Consider the following 19030-nt stretch of genomic DNA (forward strand, 5'->3'; position numbering starts at 1 on the left):
TTTGTCCTTCTTTTCCCAGTCACTCACTTTTTCTTAAGCTCTTTAGAAAAGGCTCCGGATGTTATCTGGAGCCCCTGTCTGACAGTGTGAATATTGAGTACATCCAAGATTTCTTCCTACAATATCAGGTGTGCTTTGCGGATTAGACAGCAGAGTCCTCACCACACGACTTTGCTATAAAGCCTCACGAAATCTGCTCTGACAGGGGCAGGCGATCCCCACACAGAGCCTTCTTACAGTGCTGCCTGTCTTGTGATGCTCAGGTTTATTTTTGGAGCACTTGGAGTCTTGAATGTGTTAGGCTCTGAGATGCCATTTTGCTTTCTCCCAAAATAAATTTGCAGTCTTTGTGGTTGAGGGCAAAAACACCAACTTTATATTTTTCTTTCCATTGTTAAATAGAAAACAGAAGAACAATCCTTTAAAGCTATTCTTTTAATGTATTTCACATAAGAAAGACAAGGCACGAGGCCCTTTTTGCTCTGCACATCACCTTGGATTCCCATTTGCCATACCCACACCACTCTTTTGTTGCTTGGTGAATGGAACCAAACACATCCATTTTCTTCCTTTTTTTTTTTTTTTTTTTTTTTACATTTAGCTCCTCAGCTGAAATCAAAGCAGTTGTGCTGGTACAGCTGGGGGAGGAACAGCAGCTGGCCCCTGTTCTCAGGGGGTTTGCTGATTAAACTTCCTCTGGGCAGGGTGGAATGCAGCCTGTCCCTCTCTGGGCTCCCACCTCAGGGTCTTTGCTAAAATTCCCCTTCTGAAAAGAAGGCAAAAAATATATTTAAGCAGTTGCTACGTTTTGAACTGTTTTCTTCTTTACTGTGTTGAGGACTTTCCTTGGGAGGCATGGAGAAAGGAGGATGCAAGAGGATGGATGCTATCATACTGCCTAAGGGTTTGGAGAGATTAAAGCCTTGCTTGCTGTTACTAGCAGTCCTTAGCAGAAGGTAAAGGTGGGTGAGATTGGCTTTTGCTTTACAGCTTGTGTGAGCTTTGCTTGTTGTCAGCTTGTCCTGTGTGAGGCTGATCTTCAAGTCAGCAGGACATCAGCAGTCCTGTAATACCAGTTCACACTCTGAGCCTGGCAGAGGGTACCCAGCAAAGCGAGTGTTCTGCTGGCCAAGCTAAAAAACCACCTAATTCATTGTGGGCACGCCTGGGTCATGTATCGCATCAATAGGAGATGTTATGGGTTTCCTTGCTGTTGTAACTAGGTGAGAAGTAAGAAGATATGTGGCACCTAGGGACATGGTTTTGTGGGGGACTTGACAGTGTTAGGTTTACAGTTGGACACGATGGCCATAACGGTCTTTTCCAACCTAAATGATTTTATGAGTCTGATAGATAAGAAGTAGCATTCAGATATTAAAGAGGTGGGCTAATACTCCATACGGTGTACGCTGCCACTGGGGTTTAATCTAAAGGACTGACTCTCAGGTGTGGCTACACACAGATTAAGAGAGATGTTTAATTTAGGAGTGTTTAATCAGGTTTACTAGTGTTGGTGAAAAAACGTTTCTGGCTGCCTTTGTTTAGAAATGGGATCTATCAATGTTGATTAAATAGACTAGGACCACATTCAAAGTGAAATTAGTTGCTCTCAAACTCAGTAAATGTTCAAGAAAGGGTTTGGGCTGATTTAAGAGTCAGTGGCTGGGGGGAACACGGAGAGCTAGCGGTGGAAGGAAAACCATAACCCCCGTTCCTGCATCGAGTGTCTGTGGGCTGCCTCCCCTCTGTGGAGCGATGCCGTGGCTTTTATGGCATGACGCTTCCCAACAAGTGTATTTTCGCTCCTCTGAATTGATTTAATTCCTGCCGTGAGCTGTGCCAGCCATGCCCAAGTTTACGAGCCTGCGTTGTTAAAGGCTACATTGATTGGATTTTTGCACGCAGTACCGACGTTGTTTCTTGACATACAGCTTTCTCCCTGCACCGTAGTGAGTGGGAAGAAATGTTCCCCCGTTCAGACATGGCCAAGGCGCTTTCAGCGGCTCTGAATGGAGGGGGAGGGCTCATGGTGAGAGCAGTCGAGTGCCAAGATGCTACAGCCGTGGCGCAGAGGCAAGCCTGAAAATAGGTGTTCAAAGACCACAGATGTGTGAGCCTCCACCAAAGAGAAACAGACGTCTTGTCTCATCCCAAGAGAGCTTCAGCCCAAAACCCCAACAATAAACATCTTGATTGCAAATATAATTTGCAAAGAAAAGATATTTTTAAAAAAAATATTTCAAACAGGGAATGTTGTGCAAGACCCTGGGAAGGCTCTGAATTTTAACATTCACTCTGGCTTGATCCAAACCCCTGCTCCAACAGGCAAACACCCACCTCCGTGCCCACCCACGTGTGCGGCTGTCACGCTCCTTCCACCTCCCGCATCCCCAGCAGCCCAAGATGCGGGAGATGATTAATGCCGGCTGAGCAGGCATGAGAGTAGTATTTGTCTTGATCTTAAATAAATAAGACGCATATGGAAATAATTGAATAAACAGCCGTGGTTTAACTGCAGCTCCTCTAGGGTATATCATTTAGAGCTGATGTGTTAGGAGTAAGAAAGGAAAACGGGCAGTTTCCATGTGTTTTTATGATTCTTTTTGATTCTACTAATACATTGCATATAATTTATAGACCTGGAAGACAAAAAGTCTTCCTCTTGAGCTTTGATTGCTTTACTGCTTCCCCCTCGGAAGCGCTGCAAGGGACCAGCAAGGGCTGCGTGCTGCTTTCTGAGCGTCGTGCTCAGCAGTGCTGATGGCCATCAACGCACTAAAAATATTTAAGACTGTTGAGATGTAAGTTGCCATATAATACCTTTTTCTTAAAAACCCTTGGTATCACAGACTGCAGCTCTGGCTATTCAAAAGACTAATTCAACTTCCAGTGAAGCTGGTGAAAATTTGGGTTAGGCCCAAGGCAATAATTTTCAGGTTGATGAAATGTGCTGTTCTCTCTGACTTGCACACATCGCTCCCATCAAGCTTAAAAAAGCACAGGGAAAGTGCAATGCAATTGAAATCAAATCACGCAATGTTTTTTCTACCCTTCTCTCTTCCTCCTCCCCCGGTTCTCCTGAAAACAAACAAAAACAAAACGAAAGAAAATGAACAAAAACAAGCAGGGAAAAAAGTGAGAAGTGGTTGTTCAGTACGGAAGTGCTACATAATTATAGGTTTCCTGGAAAAAGCGCCCAGTGGGGTGTTGCTGTTGGCTGCCGAGTCCTGCTGTGCTCCCCGGGTCGCTCAGCCTATTTTTGTCACTTTTTGGGGTGCCCAGGACTGAGACACAGCTGTATTTTGTGGTAAAAGCACTGGTCACCCACCTGATGTGGATGTTATGCCTGTGACAAATTCTCTGATTGAAATTCATGCTTCACTAGTCCAAGACGTTTAAAATAATAATCATCCCACTCCACCCCAGTAGAGCATTCCCTGTGATGCACCATGCAGTGCTCACCGTGATGCACGGCTGGGAGATACGGTGCTACCTTTCTTGCCAGCTACCTGGGAGAGCTGAGATCAGACATGCTGGGTGCAGTGGGTGCCCGGCCTTGCTGATTTTATTTAAATAAACCTCTGGCTCCCAGGGCTCTTTTACAACTGGGCTGCACTTTGCAGGGGGAGGTGGATGTGCATGGGTACCCCCCCCCACCCTGCTGGTGTCAGGTGTCATGGCAATGCTGAGACCCATTAGGAGGATGGATGGATGGATAAAATAAAAGGGTGAGCCCAAGCTTAAGCCACTGGGGAGCTTTGAATCTAGCAGCAAGATTCAGCTTTCAGTTACTAATCTGCTGTGCAGAAGGGAGTTAATCTGGATTTATACCAGGGAGCATAAAGGAAGCAATTTGGCCCTGAGTTTCCTGTCTCTAATTGCTTGCCTGAAGCCCTCTTCTTGCAGGGATATGATGGGAGCTTTGCCACCGAGTTCAGGAAGCTCAGGTGTAGGCTCCAAGATTCACATCTTTAGATTTTTCTTAATATTTAGCATTTTAGGCATGTCTTGGAATGATCCTTGTGACAACTTCATGAAACCCATCTGGCTTCTCTCTCTCTTTTTTTTTTTTTTTTTTACATTATTTTTCAAATGCATCTGTGCAAATCTAAATAAGCTATCGATAGTGATATAACATACACCCTGTAAAAGCGTGAACTCTGTGTGCTTGGTTCTTATTACCACCGAGTGCAAATCCACTAAGAAAGGCATTTCTAACTGGGCTTCCCGTCCTTGATAATTCAGGTGGTATTTGTGCAGATAAATCAGGGCACCAAAGCATTTATTTGCTTTTACTGACAGGCACCATCTGCTACATGCCTGCGAAGTGTTCAGGAAGGGATCCTGCCTGCCTGCTGCGCACAGGGAGGTTGTGACAATGAGAATAATAACAGTGGATTTAGCAGCAATTTTTGCAGAGGGTACATCTGCAAGGTCAAGTGCAGGCATGGCCAGCGGTCTTTCCCGCTGGGAGCAGAGGGACAAGGGGGTTAGCTAGGGCACAGGCTGCCATCACCTGGCAAACAGCCTCCAGGTGGGAATAGGCATCTCCTGAGTATCCACACTTACCCCCGTCGGTGTCCCCCCAAACCACGTCACGGCTTGAAGAGATCGCAGGCTTAGAAATGTTCCCCAATGGCTTTTGTGGATTCATCCACAAGTATATGTGTGGATAGGTCACCAGGTGAAAATACCCACTCAGGAGGAATTTGGGTACCCCTGGAGCACAGCTCTCAGGTTTTGGGATAATGAGGGACCACAAATCTGCCAGACAGTAGGTGTGAAATCTTTGACAAGCGTGGCCTCTCGGTGGTAGCCTGGGTGTCATTATTGCCTTCCTCTGTGGCAGCAGCCAAATTGCACGACCCCTGAGGTGCCCAGGGCTGATCATCCCCGCTGCCTTAATTAAACTGTGCTGCTAGTGGCAGGCTGGCTCCTGCTCCTGCTGAAACGGGCACGTTAAGGTTTGGCACCACCATGTCGCCATCTGCAAAGTGAGGGAGAGGGTATCAAGCTGGTAGGGGTGGGAAAAGGCTGCGTGATAAGGCACTGCAAGGCATTCCGATGGGAAGGGTCTCTGGGCGTCACTGTGACCTCGTATCTCAGAATAATGCTATCCATGATACATATATATAATATCTTTTTAGAACACAATAGGACTTTTTAATAGGAAATAATTGCTTTTCTTTTTGGATAAGTAAGCAATTGACTCCTGGAAGAAGTTCCTAGGAACTTTCAGCTCTCACATGCCTGTGCGTTACAGCAGGGTCAGCCCTCCGTGCAAGGCAAATTCATGCAAAACAACATACATGTAGGTTCTAGTCTACTGGGTTTAGATCAGAGACAGATCAGATGACTCACAGGAATCTATGGAAATAGATCAAAGTAGCAGCACACGTTTGAAGAGAGCGTTTGCGTTCGGCAGGGAGCGGGGTTTTTTTGACAACGGCTCGGAGCATGAGTCAGAGCGTGGGCCAGCGTGGGTGGCTGCGCAGGCGGCGGCATCTGTGGGTGTCGGACCGAGACAGACGCAGATAGATGGCTGCAATTAAGTAGTTAGCGAAATGACTGTAATAGTAAAATGAATTTAAAGGGGCCGGTTGCAAACGTAGTGCTCCCTAGTAGTTCCTTCCCAGCAGCTTGGGGGCCGTCAGGTGTTTCCCGTTGGATGCTCTGCTCTGGGAGCCAGTTACCCCTGCTGATGGAGGAGGCAAGTTGGGCGGCTGCTTGCTGGAAACTGGTTCTTTTCCAGCTACCGTGCACACCCTGGGGAGGGCACAAGACCGGTGGTGGAGCCCTGCCCGGGGCCGCAGGCATTGACCCCAGCAAACTCCTGCTGGGGAAGGAAAGCCGGGAGGAAAGAAGGGATGCCAAGCAGAGCTGGTAAGGGAACAAGGAGAGGAGAACAGATCTACATTTACTGTGAATGGTTGCAAAACGCCCACATACTTCTGTGGGACTAGGATCATGCCCAGAGCTTACAGAAAAGCTGAAGTTGGTGTGGTTTTTTTTTATGGTGCCCATTGCTATCGCTTCTAAATACTGGCACTGGATCCCACTTGTGATGTGACCCTGGTAATCCAGTCTAGAAAGCCTGCTCCTGGACTGTACATCTGCATTTGCAAACTGCTTGCAATGAAGTGCCTCCTAAAGACCTGGATTCAGCTCCTGCGCTATTGGTTTTGGCGCCTCTGCGATGGCAATAGGGCCCGTACTACCCCGGCTGGCTCACTCCGTCCCGCAGGACCCCACCTCTATGCAGCCCCCTACACGAGCTTTTGGGCGGGAAGTGGAGCAAGACTCTTCCTTGCTGCTATTTTTAGGTATTGCTGTTTCATGCCCTGCCACTCAGAGCTGTTAAGTCTGCATGGCATGAGAGAAATCTGATTAAAATAAAGAAATCAATAAAGGCCTCATTCAATGAGTGATGAAGGAAACACAAAGCTTGCGACCACAAACCTGTGCACCCAGTTAAATCTCCACACATCAACTGGGAGAGAGATCGACAGTACCAAATACCTGCTTTGGATTGACATCTGTGCTTTTGATGGTCAAGCTGCAGTTCTATGTAACTGTGTCGCTGACTTAATTGATAGTACCAACTCACTCGAGTCTGTTAGCAATTTAGGAGTGGTTTTAGGGGAAAAAATTTAAAAAGTCATCCCGCAAGCCCAGCTTTGCCATTCTGTAAAAATGAGATGAGAGCGAAATATTTCCCTAAGTTCTGCTGCATTTAATGATGAATTGCAATCAGATTTGCTGCCAACAGGGGCAAATGGCTCAGGCATCTCATGAGCCATGAGGATCTCATGTTGCAAAACACAGCTCCCAGGAGAGATGTCCTCCTGGGCCAGACAAGTGGGTTCCTGCACATTTCCAGACTGTGAAGATCTGCCAGTTTGGGATTACCTGTGTGCTTCAGAAAACCTCTTAACTTCAGGTGGAAACCATCTGTGTCTATCAGTGGTGTTTTAATAAAGAACGTCTATGCGTCCTTCTTAAGATATTGCTTGGTAAATACTTATTATTGCCCTGCACCCCCATCAGCTGTCCCTGTAAGGAGACATGTATAGTGGGGATTTCCTTCTCCAAGCAGATGGCTGTTCCGTGGAAGGGAGGATTTATAATTTATTGATTTTTTTTTTTTTTTTTTTTGAGATGTTCTGCACAGACGAGGGACCAAAGGATTGCTCTTCACTCTGATTGCTACACAGAGCACATTTTAGCAGGGAGAAAGGGTGTTATTTTGAATAATTTTTTAAAAAGCCCCAACCTCTTGAAGTAGTAGATGTGTAAAATTAATGTATTTTTAAAAGTGTCAGTATAAGTGCTTCTAAATGCGTCCACTGTAGCATACGCTGCCCACGCAGTTGCAGCATTTCCCAGCGCGTGTGAGCAACACTGTCCTCTGCTGAGTGTCGTCAGAGCCGTGCACGGCCACCGCCGGCGCCTGATTCTCACTTCATTCCTAGAGAAGTCCTGGGTGAAACAATCTGCTTTATGTAGCTGAACAAGTTCTCACTAAAACAACTGCCCAGCCCAGAACCTTGACATCTGTTTTGCCCTGCCAGCAGGAAGAACAGGCACCCGGTGTTGAGCTGGGAGACTTTCAGGCTGGGTGATGGATGTCTTGTACAGAGGTGAGCTGAAACTCCAGCAGTTTCAGCCACCCTGGTGCTCACCTTACTTGCTGCAATTTCTGGGACGTTGCCTGCAAGCAATTTCATGGGATATAAATTGCTGAAGATAGCCCAGATTTACTTATTATATAGCTTTTTATTTTCCCTTTCATTTTCAACAATCTCTGGTCTGCAGAGGTATCACCCATCATAATTTAAGATACTTACATTTCAAACTATGCATTAAAAAGTGAGAGACATTAAATTGCAACATGGTGTTTTTTTGGAGGCAAATTTCCATTCCTGTCTGTTCTTGGATTGAGGTGCAATTACAGTGTATCAGGGCTCAGAGTTTCATTTACCATCTTTGATTGTCAGGCAGTCAGATGTGCACCTTTCTCCACCTCTCAGACCTCTAATTTAGCTGCTGCTCTGCCATGACACTTGACTCTGTTTTAATTACAATGATCACTCAATCTGGAAAGCTACTTCAAAGGGGCTGAGGGCTGTGCATTTTGAGCCCTCTCCTGCTTGGAGGCTCTCCCCAGAACCAGGGCTGTTCCCCCAAATCTTTATCCCAGGGGCTGGGCTTGGTGGCCATGCACCTGGGCAGGAAAGTTTTGCATCTCACGGAGAAGCGGTGTGGGTTTAAACCAGATTGAGATGGCTGCCAAACTGCTCAAGGGCCGGGTCGAAGGATGGAGCCTGGAGCTATTAACCAGCGGTGTTTTCTGCTTTCAAATCAGGTTTTATTATTATTATTATACTTTTTTTCCCCCCATGGCAACTGAAGAAGAAGTGTTTGACAAGGACACTGGAGGAGAGCTCACCGGGCCGGGCAGGCGGCCTCCCTGGCCCGCAGGCCGTGGCGGTGCTGGCGCCGTGCCGTGCCTGCCGCGTCCCTGCTCCCCGACTCCCGCAGGCGGCCCTCGCCCCGGCCTGCTCACCCTGACTCATCCCCGCCGCCGCACCCCCACACCCCGCTGTTGGCTGCTTCTCCACTCTCTGCCTCTGTCTATCTGCCTTTTTTGTCTTTAAGGCTCTTGAATCGGTTAAAAATTGAAAATATTTTTTCTTGCCATTCCCCTTAGCCATGTAGGATGACAGTGAACAGCAGCCTCTCGCCACGCTGGTTTTTCACCTCATACTGCATGTAGTTTGGTCAAAATGTTGACCAGCTTGTGGATCTGTCCAGATGCTTCAGGGGATGATGCCGAGATCCCTGAGAGCTTTAAAAATTCAGGCTCCCTTAGTACTGGGATCCCACAGCCCAGCAGGGCCAGCACCTCCCTTGACTTTCATTTCCCTGAAAAAGTTGGTGGGACACCAGGTAGAAGCCTGACGGGCTCTGCAAGGCAGCAGAGCTCAATGGCAGTGAGTTTGGTGTCTATTTTAAGCCACAAAAAAAGGGCAGTGGGGAGTATTATCTCAGGTGGTTCCCTGTAACGGGGTGCAGTGTGGGGGCACAGACCCCCTGTACAGACAAACAGGCAGGGGGACGCCTCCTGAGGGAGCAGGGGAAGGGGCTGCTCCTGCTCTCCCCCCACCAGCACCCAGCAGTGGACCAGCTACAGTCGGCAGCTGGGGAGGAACAAGAAGAGAGTGCTTTTCCTCTGTGAACTCGCACAAATTATTTTCCATTAAAAATTACACTGATTTTTTTTTTCCTTCTGTTTCAGAAAAATGTAAACAAGTATTATTTTTATGCTGCTTCTGCTAAATGTCATAATTGCATAACTGTTGAAGCATTCAACTTTTAATATTTTGGAAATTGTTGATACGAAATTATCCCTTTCATTTCCTTTCCTAGATCAAAGGGTCTCCTGCTGGGTCTTCCCTGGTGCTACCCTGCCAAGTAGCTGCAGAAGGACCTGATGGTGGCAAAACTCAGATCACCCCTCACTCCTTGTGCCACACAGGCAAAGGGGACTTTGGGTTAGGAAAAAATAAATAGTTCCAATTTAAACGTTTATAATTGAAGGGAGCATTGAGATGAATATGGGTGGAAACAGGAGGGGTGACACGCCATGGATGTGGGAGGTGAATTCCTTTCCACCAGGCGCTATCCCTGCCCCAGCAGAGCTCTGACAGAGACAAGCAATTTGGCTGCAGCTGCCCTGGGCTTGCAGCAAACGCTGAGCATGTGAAGAGGTCAGTGCAGCTCATGGTCTTTAATAAGTGTTTAATGCACAGGGGCTTTGCAGCACTGGGACCCAAGCAACCGTGGGAGCAAACTGGCTGCGGGAAGATTAGCTTGGCCAAGACAAGAGAAGGTCTGACACATGCAGCTAAAACCGTAAGAATAACAAGGGTTTTTTCACCTAAGTATATGAAAAAAAAAATGCTTTAAATGATGTTTCCCTCCTGTAAGGCAAAAAGAGGTAAGTCATTTTATATATAGCAGCCAGGGCCACATTTCTGGCAGTTTGGGTTTTGGTCAGAAAAGACTCAAAATGGAGAAAATAATGATCAGCACACCAGTAGTCTGGTCTTTCTGCAAGAAAATTGAAATTTGAGGAGCAAAACAGAGTCATGTTCCTCCTGGTGTCTTTCCATCCACGATTCATAAGGATGACCATGGCAGAACAGCGCTCATCTGGTGCAACACCTTACCAGGGTTCACTGGTCCCGCCGCCTGCCCTGCTTCTCTGCCTTCAGAGCGAGGGGCACTTGAGTTGCCCTGGCCTTGTGGACCCCTCCTCTGCCTCCCTTCTCACTCTCTCACCTTCTGAACAAGCGGAGAGGGGTTCTTAGGGCCCTGCAAAGGGGTAAATGCTGGTCCCTTCACTGATGGTGTCACACTTGAAAAAAGCGCAGGAAAATATTCAGTCATTGCAAAAATATGTTAGAGTACAGTGTAAACGACAGCTTCTGCAAAACCTAATTTGCTTTTCAGGGTAACTTTGGCCTCTGTTCAATGTCCATTAATATGTGGTTGAAAAAGATGACATTTAATTATCTTCCAATTTTTACTTTTTCCTCTTTCTCTTTTTTTCCAGTTCCAATCACTTTTATCTTTGCCCTGTCACAAGGCTTGGCTTTTGCTCCCCAGGGTCGTTATCTCTGAACAAATATCGTCTACTGATATGCTTTGTACCAGCTGAGGAGCTGCTCCGTGTGCCTTGTGAGATCCGGTTTGGTCACACATTCCATTTACAGAGTGAATTCATTTATTTAAATAAGTTTCTTACTCTCTCTCTTCTTGATCATTGCTAGATGTTGGAGTTTCAAAGTCAGTTATGCTGGGGAGAGGAAGAAGGTTTTTGCTTGCTGCCTGTAGTCACTGTAGCGGACTTGCACGAGGATGCATTCACTGGTGTGAACCTCCTGGAGCTGTTGGACCCAGGATGAATGAGGCCTGGAAAGGGAGAGCTGGAAATACTTGCTGGGGAAGAAGATGGGTGGTGAGATGATGTGAATGATGCGGCCATGCAGCACTCGAGCAAAGCCACTGGGGTCGTGAAAACGCTTCTGTGTGAGTGTTTTCTGTCTGCTCCTCTTCCCTGTGCATGTGTTGTGTGTGCACGTGGGAAATCCCCCCCTGCATCCCTTATAGAGCATTTCCATCCTGAGATGATGACTTCAGTTGTGAGCTTGTTTCTTTTCCAGTAAAAATGAGTGTGGGTCATTTCAACCCCAGTGCTGCAGAGCAGTGCTAGGGCCACGTGCATTTCTGTGCTGCTTATGCTACTAAAGCTGGGCTGTTTGCTTGTTCAGAGCCAGCAAAGCATAAATCTCCTGTGTTTTGCTTTCCTGAGGTCTGTACTGGTAACCCATCCACCAAATGGAGAAGGGGAGGGAGGGAGGGAGGGAGGGAGGGAGGGAAAGCTGTCCTGTAGTAGTAACACAGAGCAAAGGACCAGCTCCTGTCAGGCTGCATCACACAGAGAAGAGGAGGTGATGGCCACGGGAGGGCTGGCAACCCAAACCTCAGCTGAAGCAAGTGCTGGGTCATGCCTGAACCAGCACTGCTACTCCTGCACTGCAGAATGGTTCAGCGGTGAGGAAGAGGTGCTATAATCTAGCAATGAAAGTGCTTGGAAAGTCCAGGTGGAGTGTTGGCAATGTCTAGTGAGGACTGTGAAAGGAAAACAAATTCTGTGACCAACAAGTAGAGAATTGGCCAGAAATTTAAATCTCCTTTTTATCATCTTTTCCTTCCCACTAGCTGTAATAAGCATGTTGGTCACCCTACTATTTTATTCTTAAGTTTTAAAGCTTTGATGGAGCATTTAATTTCAGTTGAACCCACATTTTTCAAGTTTTAAAGCTTTGCTGGAGCATTTCATTTCACTAAAACTCATGTTTTTCTTGGTCTTTTTTTTTTTATTTTACTGAAAGTCTCTTCTCTTGCTCAAAGAAGGCTGATAGAAGAAATGCTAGCCACCGGTTCTTACAAATGAATCATTTCTATTTCAGGTTAGCATGGGCTGAAGGAGTCTGCAAGCAGTAGATGGGCCTGAGAATGCTTCAAGCTATGCAGGGGGATGTCAGATATTTGTACTCCCACACTTTCACAGGGCTGTTGAAAATTGATTTCTGTGAAGCACCTATCCCCTCCTTTGTTCCAGGAGAGGAACAAAATACAAGGCTGCATGGATTCTGGAAAGGATGTCCACATTTCTGGCAGCACAGTTAGAAGCAAAACCTAGCTTCAAAGCAAGATAACGTGGCATAATTCAGGAAGACTCCTGCCTTTATGAACCGTACTAATCAATACTTGTATTTAATAGAGTTATAATTGTCTTGATTTGCTTCACTCCTAGTCACTCAGTAGATGAGGCATTGTGGTCCAGCAGCTGCTTATGTGGAGAGCTCCCGCAGGTGATGCCTGCTTCCTGGGTATTCGTGAACTAAAGCTCAGGTCTCTCCTTTTGGGCAAAGCAACGGTTGTCACCCCTTGGTCCAGGAGAGCTGAAGGCACTTACCCAGGGCCAAATTCCCTTTGTCCTGGTGCTGCTGTCCAACAGAAGGTTTCCCCTGCAGAGCTGAGGTCCCACAGCGTGGCTGTCACCGAGGTGCCCCAGCCTCTGGTGCACCTGGGAACACCTTTCTCAGGCCCCCCGTGCAAAGTCCTCGGGAGCAGGGGAATCTGCAGTGCAGGTGGTGTAGAGGTTTGGGTGCGTTCCTGGCACACACCCATGAGGGACGGTTTCCTTCCAGGAGATGATGCAGCTGCTCTACAACCATGCTGAGGCCCACAGTGTTTCTGGCGGGCTGATTTGGGGTCCATAGGATCCCACTGAGTGAGAGCAGCTATTGAAGTATTTTTAAAAATGACCTAGATAGTGTTTACTCAAAGTTTAGAAATTGCCATGAGAAATCATTATTTGCCTGTATTTTTTTGCTCATCGTTCACAACTCACATCTTCAGAAGGGATGCTTTGGGAATCTCAGTGCTTCCAAACAGAAACACCACTCAAACCCTCACTCCCACATGTCCTGCTAAAATCCCCATCCATGTATTTACGCTGGGCAGGGCAGCGGGGCAGCCTGGCACCAGGCAGCCTGTAGGACCTGACCGTGACCCCGTGCAAAGAGCAAAGTGGGACGAAGTGGCACAAAATAGCATTATTTCCCGGAGAATATTTACAGGGCATCTGTAAGGTAATGTTAATGCCCGTAAGGAAGCAGCTAAGTGCCAGCTGTCAGGCATCTTTGCCCTATATCAGTAATTATTCATCCGAGAAAGAAGGGTGGTGTGTCCCGTTAGGGAACTGCCTAGTGAGTGGCAGCTTCTGAAACGCTACCCAGGTCCCCTCGGGGGGATGTAACGTATCTGTGAATGATCACGGTCTTTGCCCAGCTGGAAGATAACTCCCTTTATCTCCCTTTACCTCCATGATAGGACCATGTACCCCAGACACCTTGAACCGGGGAGACAGGCTCGTTGCCCCCGGGGCGGGGATGCAGTGTCAGCTGAGACTACATCTTATTTCCATATGACACCTGCTGGTAAAAAAAGGCATGGCTGCCCTTTAGAAACAAGATCTGCTTTGTGGCCTTTAATTTTTCTGAAAAGCATGCATCTCTTACTGCTTGCTCGTACGGCGTTTCTCGGTGCTCCCAAGTTGATATTCTCAGTACTCTGACTCGTTTTGGCAGGTTGGAAAGTACTTGTCCGAGGCGCTTCTGTGTACAGGACATATCTCTCTAGATGTTAGATTTCCTTGATTGTGCCAAAGATGAGCTTTCAGCCTTAAACTAATTAAACTTCAGATTATTTCACTGGCAACAGAAACTGCTCTGAATGTGAACCAATGCAACATAGTGTAATGCCATTACCATAAAGAAAGCTGACCATATTTTCACATTGAAACAGCTCTTGAGCATGACCAAATTTTAATTTATGCTTTATCGTCTTGCTGTAGATGTTACCAGCCTTGCGCAACCTCTGCCCTCTATGTTACCTTAACTGCCTGCTGCATTTGTGGGAGGAGGGCAGTAGTGGTGGAGAGTAGGAGTGTGGAGACCCCCATGACTGCAAGCTTGCTAACCTCCATGGGTCCCAACAAAAATCTGGTGGAGAGCTCTGGTGTAGGAGGGACCCACTCAGTCAGAGTGTGCCTTGAATGGCATTTTGCAGAGCCTGGAAGAGCAGAGCAGAGCTGCAAGGCATATTAACATGCTGGTTTTCTGCTCCATCCTTCTGTGAGGCTGAAGTTGAGCAGGAATTACAGGCTGCCAGACCTGACCTGACAGCAGTGAGCACCTGGCCCATGGAGACTGACTTGTCAGTCTGCATTCGATGAAAAAAAAAAAAAAAAATGCTGGCTGAAAAAAAATATTCTGTGTACAGTACTTGATAATGTTTGTGGTGAGGACGGCTCTCTGGCTACTTAGCAAGTACCGATTTGCTGAAGGCCTCTCTCTGCTTATACAAATCCTCCTAATCTTATTCTTAAATCCAATATTGCCCTGAGTGAACTGACATGTTTCAAACATGGTCCTGAGTGCTGCAAAGGTTGCAAACTCTTGATTTACAGTGTCACTATTCTTTGGCTGGCTGTTTAAGAATAATATCTTTCAACAAACAGCAGTTGAATGCATTCATGTCAAATGAAATCATTCCTTTAAAAGGTTTAGTTGTCAGGTATTCATTAAAGTGGGTTTCACATCAAAATGATAGTCACTAATACAGCGAAAACATCTTTTATAGCTTCAGGATTTTTATGTTGCGTTGTATAAATGCCAGATCTCCACTGGTACAGAAATATCTTCCTTGGACCTACACAGTAGGTATGAGACTGCATTTCTCTTGTCCCCTTCAGAAGAAAATGAATATGGTGTATCAGTGTGGTAGGTACAAGGACATTGCTGAAAGTCCTTTACGGAAATAGGGTGCAATGGACTGTAGCTGCAAATTTAGCATAGCATTCCCATAGCTTCTGCAAACCATTTTCCACATTGTAAATGTTAAAATCAGAGTTTGTTTTTTATTATCTACCATAAGATGAAGATTACCATTCTAACTTCCTTTTTTTTTTTTTTTTTTTAAAGTAACTGAGCTAAAAAGTAGTTCTTGCTTAAGAAATGGAAAGTCAGTAGCAATTTCATCACTTCAAACTTTAGTTGTCTGGAGTCTTTGGAGAATTTCACTCATCTGGGAGACTTCTAAACCAGCATTTAGTACAAACCAGTCCTTTTCTGCTAGTCCCCAGCCTGGAGAAACTCAGAGGACACTGTGAAGGCTGCAATGGCAGAAGACACTGAATTCAGGTTCAGGTTAATGGGAGCTACAGCATATTCAGCTCTCCTTGGAAGTCAGGCAGGTGCCTAAATATGGGTTGAGGCATCTCACTTTAGACTAGCTATTTTTGCAGCTCCTGGCCCTGGTGTGTGAATTGATGGCATTTCAGTTGTAAAGAGCAGATGGTATTCACTAGTGATCCAGGACAGCTTTTTTGCATTAGTGTCAAAAATAGATCAAATGCCAGCTGTAGCTTTTTTGGGTCAGTGGAGGTGAATTCACAGAGTGATGTGCACGATACTGCAACATGCAGCAGCAGGGAAAAATCAGACGTTCCTTTTAGCAGTGTTTCTAAAAGTGCTTCTAAATGGCTTTAAATGCTGTTTCTTGTGTCTTTTTGCACAGCTCAATTCCTTGTGCATCTCAGCAGTAAACTAAATTGCCCGATACTATAAAAGTATTATTCTGCGTAGATTTAGCTTTCAGTGTGGTGCAATTCAGCGTTTGCATCGGTTCTTGGAGGCAGCTTTGGCTGTGCTGCTGATGGGGCACTTCACAGAGGCCCTGTCCGTTCTCAACCCCGTCAGCCGGAGAACTCACTAAATGCAGTGGTACTAAGCAGGGTCTGGAGGGACCAGGGCAGAAGAAGGAGCTGTGATGCCCTCGTTTGCCTTCCCAGGAAATCTAGTTTCAGAGGTTCTGGTGGGAAGGCTGCCAAGCTGAGCTGCTTAAGAGCAGGCAGCGTAAAGAGGAGTTTGAGAGTATTTTACATTTATTAGAAAACCAAAGGTGATTTCCGTTACTCAGCTTACTGCTCATTTTACATATTGCTGAAGTTAAGTTGTGCTCTTAGTGACAAACTACAGAGAGGTAGTGTAGTGTCAGCAAGGATGATCCTTTTTTCTTAGTTGAATTGGGTGCATAGCCTCTTTTTTTTTTTTTTTACTGAAGAAAGCTATGATGCATAAAGAAGAAAATTTGCATCATTTAAGGCAAAAAAAAAGTGTATGTATAAGAAAGCTGGTCTGCAGGCACACCCTGCTGGTTTGTAGGAAGAGTGCAAAGGAAATATATATGAATTTTATGAAAAGGCAGCTTTACTGTCTTTTTATAATTTTCATTATTTTTTTCCTATGGTATCTTTATCTTGGTTTTCATTTCTGAAAACAGGAGCAGTGATGCATGAACTGCTAAGGAGGGATCTGCAGAAGTTGGGGAGGTTGCCTGACCGGGAGGACTCCCACAGGAGATCCCAGTGCTTTTGGAAATCTCTACCAGATCTGTGTGCCTACCAGAATGACTTTATCATGTGTGTAGCTGAAACGACTAAGATCTAAAATAGGTTGTATGTGACACCTCTCCATTACCCTAAGAAGTAAGCAAAGCAACACTGCAAGCTTGACTGTTGTCAGGATTTTTCCACATGAATAAAATTACCGGAATAGCAACAGAGAAAAAAACCTGTTCTTTGATTCTGCTCTGGAATCTCTCCCAGATGCCTGCATGATGATTGCCTCCATATGACTTTCCACCCCCCAACCCCCCCCAAAAAAAAGTCAGGGAAATAATGCTCCCTTTATACCCAAACAAAATGTCTTCAGTGAATTGGAAATCGTTATTCCAGTTGATTTCAGCACACAGACCTGCTGCTAACAACATGACTGAATTACCTAGGAGCAGTAAGTGTCTGCAAATTGAATCTGGTCTTCACAAGGCAAATATTAAGGATGGTATTTTGAAGAGGCGTAGGTGATCATTGCCCATCCCATTTGAAACCTCTCAAGTGGAGCCAATTTTGAAAAATTGCTATGCAGCTGAAAATCATGCTTTTTTAGAGATGTCAAACTGGAGACACCCTTGTTCATTATTTCTGGAGTGGCTGAATGCCTGCATTTTTCAAGACAGATACTGCAATTTTCATATATTTGGGAGTCAGGAAACTGATGGAGATAATCTGCCCAGGGAGGGGGGAATTGAAAGGACCCCTCATTTCTGGTGTGTGACCCCCAGGGAGCACAGCTGGGAGCACAGCTGTCTGAGCATTAGCAATACCAGGGTCTATCCTCTTCTTCCCCCACCTACGATTTGGATAACCATGGCAGCCTGGTGCCACAGCCCTGCCTGTGATGGGTGGGTGCCCTACAGTCTCTGGCTCCCCTGGCTGCAGCAGCTTGCAGGGGTTGTGCCCAAGCTCACCTCTCCTGGGAATGCTGGTAGGAATGGAGGAAGCCATTGGGGTGTTCTTGGTAATAAATGTCAAGTCTTGGGGGTGCAGGAATATGTAGTTTGGACTTCTTCCTGTAAAACCACTGTGGGAAAGGGGATGGAGACAGAAGGGGTAGCCAGCAGGGTGAGCAGGCTGCATGCAGAGCTACTCAGGAAGCTCCCTGAAAACCAGGAGCCTCACCTGGAGGTAAGCCATGTTTCCTTTTGCCATTTATCCTCTCTGTATCTGGTGTCAATAATGCTTGCTTGGACTCCAAGACTTGTGGGAGAAGGAGGTGATATTACAAATTATGGTGCCTAATTCACTTCCAGGAAAGAACCTAAAGGAAAAATCATTAATATGGTTTTCATTCATTCTTTTCCTCAGTACCTGGTGCTTGTGTTCATAACTAGTCTGAAAAATTGTCTTTCAGCCCCTTCCCCAGAAAGGGTAAGCAGCAGCCCTTTGTTCTTGTGAGGGCATATTTGTATGCTACGCCCCGGGAACTGTGAAGCTTGTATCCCTTCATATCTGTATCCAATTTTTATCCTGTAAGGAGAGCTTTACCTTCGTGTAGAAACTGATTTTCCAGAAGCATAAACTCAATTTGAGCCCTGCAGCCTGGAGTGCAGTATCAGTTTACACCTGCAGGTTGTGCTTCTGGACAGCTTTTCTCATCAGCTCTAATTGCTCTCCTAGACCCGTCCTGTAAAATGACGCACTTTCTCTCTTCTCTCCGATTATATTTGTCGGGGAAATTATTAATTGCTTGTGTTTGCTAGGTCGCCTCTGCATTTTTATAAACCTATAATGAGCTTATAATAAATCAGAGTGAGATAGCTGCTGCACAGGAAAATAACCAGCCAATACAGCAACAACTTTAATAATAATAATCTATGCAGGTATATGCTTGTGTATATTCTACAATGCTTTTATATGATGCCAACAGTGTGCTAAGCACTTCAAAGCCTTGGAAGACAGATCTTTGCCCTCCAGCACTTGCAAAGTAAACAGCCATTCAGGGGAAGGGCAGCAAGGAAGTGCCTGATACAGTTGGGATGTTTGAGCAGTAGGTATTGCTTGCATAATTAGCCTCAGTGGCATGAGGAAAATGCTGGGACTGATACATTATCTATGGTTGAGGGGTTTTTTTGGTTGGTTGGTTTTTCACGATGGAAGATCCCTGTCAGTGGCCATGACTGGTAACGTGCCAGTTCTCAAACTTGGTCAAGTGTGGTGAAAAGCTTGGGCTGTCAGAGTATGGAAGGGCTATGCCTTGTGCTGCTAAACGGAGAAGTAACTTGGATATGGAAGGTGCAGGAGGAAATAGGGAGATTGGCTCAGAACAAGTCGAATTTAGTTCCAACAGGTTTTGCTTAATGACTTTGTGGAAGAACCACAAATATCCCTTGTTTCTTCATATCCCGTTTGCACTGTTTTTACAGCATGCTCCTCTCTGTTCTCCTCCTCCTTCTCTCACACACACACAAAAACGTTATTTTGGATTAAGCCATC

Source organism: Athene noctua, chromosome 7 (genome assembly GCF_965140245.1).
Source record: "Athene noctua chromosome 7, bAthNoc1.hap1.1, whole genome shotgun sequence".
In the NCBI taxonomy this organism is placed as follows: domain Eukaryota; kingdom Metazoa; phylum Chordata; class Aves; order Strigiformes; family Strigidae; genus Athene; species Athene noctua.